We start from the raw sequence: 2,896 nt of genomic DNA, 5'->3' as shown, positions 1-2,896 counted from the left end.
TGCAAGTGGAACCATACTACCCATGCCCTAGAAATACGAGAGCCAAAAATCCTGCTCAATGAATCAGTAACATGTCCAAAGGGAAGAGAGGGACAATAGAGGAAGAAGTGAACATCAGCTGATTACAGTAAGAGCAGCTCATTTAGGAGCAGCTCTGTTCTTCACACAGCTGCCAGAGTGGGCAAAAAGTCCCTTTCCGATTGGGTCCTTTCTTTGCCAGGTTACTGGTTCTTCTCAGGAGAAGGAAAAGGTGCAAAAGTTTGATGAACCCTTTGCTTCACCTTCCTTGGCAAGAAAAACACCCAGGCAGATCCCATACTTTGCACTGTGCAGCTCATATAAACAAACCTATTTGGCAGAGTGAATGTCAGAGAGTGAAAATGCCAGTGTTTGAGCAAGGATGTGGGGTAGAGCAGTAACCGAAAACCGCAGACACCCATTGCTCCCAGCAGTAATTCAGTATTGCAAACAGTTGTAATTCACTACCCCTTGCCACCATTTCTTGCACAAAATAGAGGGACTCTGCTTCCAGAGATCTGTATGGCAATATCCATGGCCATTGGCGCTGGAGTGAGTGAGCCGCATCCGCTGGTTTTACAGCACTCTCTGAAAGATAAAGTATTGCAGGGTAGTCCAGCTGATGGAGCCTGATCTGGCCTCCAGGATGTCAGACCCCTCACCTTAGAGGCAATGAAAGCTGTTGTCAGAGTAGTCAAATTCCTCCTGTGGCACACAGGTCTCGCGGCCGAGCAGAGCTTCCCTGCCATGTATGCTGTGCATGCGGTGCCAGTGTACGATGAACTCTGGAGACCCTCTTTACAGCAGGAAACTCTTGAAAGAGTAGTACCTAGAAACTGAACTAGCTGAAACTAGTAACTAAACTGAACCCTTTCCTGGCAAGAGGAATGCACCTGTTACATCAGCGCTCTGGGCCATATATATGTCAGTAGCTGGTTAACAAAACCCAGGCCTGGAAACAATGCTGCAGAGTGTATAGCTTTGTTAATGGGTTTGGTAGCAGGACCAATAAAGTTCATTGTTGAGTTTCCCTACAAATGGCTTCCTTTGTGCTGCAGCTTTTTACGTCAGCTTTTAACTAGACCTACCAGTTGTACTAGCGAGACTGAGGGCATGATCTTCCCAGAGACTCTGGTTCCCATGAAGTGAAAAGGAGACTTCTGAAACATCCCTAGAATTGCCCTTGGGCTTCTGAAATGGTCCTCTTTGCCTAGGAAACCTCTCTGTCCTCTCTCCCAGGAAATGAACAGAAGAAAATCAAGGCAAAGTGAATTGTGATTATTTTTTTTTTTTAAGAATCAGGGGAAATGTTGATTTTAAGGCTCACGTGAGAAATAAACAAATCCACCTGCCATGCACAGTGGGCATTGGGTCAGTCTGGCCCTACCAGGCCTCAGCCGGCTGACTCAGCCCTACCTCTGAGGACTTCAGCCCCCAATGGCACAGCAGATTCACTCCCCACACTCGGAGAAGAGCATGAGGCAACCAGGCTGCCCCTGCAGAGGGGGGGCCGAGCTCAGCCCTCACGGGATGTACTCGTGGGCTGCAGCTCAGGGGGTAGGAAGCAGATGGGGAAGAGGCAGAGTCACTCTCAACAGGCAGTTTTTGAGTAAGATTCTTTTGTGTATGTGACCATGAACTGTCAAGAGCACAATTTGAAACTGTTTGACTGTGCTGCTCAAAAGCGAACACTTGGAGCGGGCACAAATTATTAAACAGCTCCTCTTGATCCAGGAACAGGTGAATCGCAGATACTTTCCCAGAGAGGCGGAAGAATCCTGCTCAGAGGCCAAGCTACGTCTGCGGGAGGGTGTTGAGGAGGAGCCGCAGCAACATTAAAAGAAGCTAATCCTTCCCTGTAGATCTGGAGCAAAGCACAGTGAAGAGGGACGAATATCCACGTAATTACATCGGTCTCCTACGAAGACGACTGAGCAAAACCTCATCCTGTTTCCTCACTTATTTGGTTTTGTCCTGCCTCTCTGGCCCCTTAGGGGGAAATTTCAACAGCAGCAGCAGGCCGGCAGGGCCAGGGGAGCTCCAGCCCCGCGGCCCGGGCCGGGGGCTGCACTTCCCCCGGCGGCCAGCGGAGGCTGCTGTGGGTCGCCTCCGCCCCGAGGGCCTGCGGGGGTCGGGCCCCGACGCCTCCCTCCCCGGGCACGGCTGGCGGCTGGAGCCGCGGGAGCGCGAAGGCAGCGTCGCACCTTGCAGTGGTTGCGCTCGCCAAGAAAAACAAAAAAAAAAAGCCGAGGGCACAAGGGGGCAGCTGGCAGCTTCCTTCCGAATTGAAGCCACTGGGGAAGCTCAGACCAAGGCACAGACGGGGGAGCAGAGGGGAAGGAGAGAAGGATTTGGGGGCAATGACCGGAGCACTCGGTCACTCCGAAGCCAGTGACAGCAGGGCAGCTGCCGACAGATCCGCCCGCAGCCGCGCAGCTTGCGCAGGTTCCCAGGCTGCCCTGGGCACGCCGGCGGGTGCGCCCGCCTTCGGCTGGGTGGCCCTGCCCGTACCCTGGGGCAATGAGGAAGGGCCGGGGCTCCTCGCAGCCCTCCTGTAACTTGCCCTCGAGTTTTGCTGTGAAAACAAAAGCAAAGCAAACAATTCCCTTCCCCCCAGCCCGAAAATAAAGCTCGGGCACCACCCGGGCTGGTCGAAAGGGCTCCATTGTCGTTTTTAAATGAGATATCTTTGCAACCGCTCGCCCCTCCCCGAGCCAGCGGGGAGCCGCCCGTATCCCTGGAAGCGAGAGGTAGCGGGAAACAAAAGGCAAACTCCGAAGTGACATTGAAAATAAAAGGGAGCTTTGGTTACCCCCAGGGAAAGGTCGAGGGGGAAAGGTCGTCTTCCCGCCAGCGCACGTACTCCCGGCGAGCGCGG

This window comes from Nipponia nippon, unplaced genomic scaffold (assembly GCF_047370975.1).
Source record: "Nipponia nippon isolate SJK-2023a ecotype South Korea unplaced genomic scaffold, ASM4737097v1 scaffold_11, whole genome shotgun sequence".
NCBI classification, from domain to species: domain Eukaryota; kingdom Metazoa; phylum Chordata; class Aves; order Pelecaniformes; family Threskiornithidae; genus Nipponia; species Nipponia nippon.
This window is presented reverse-complemented; position numbering follows the sequence as displayed.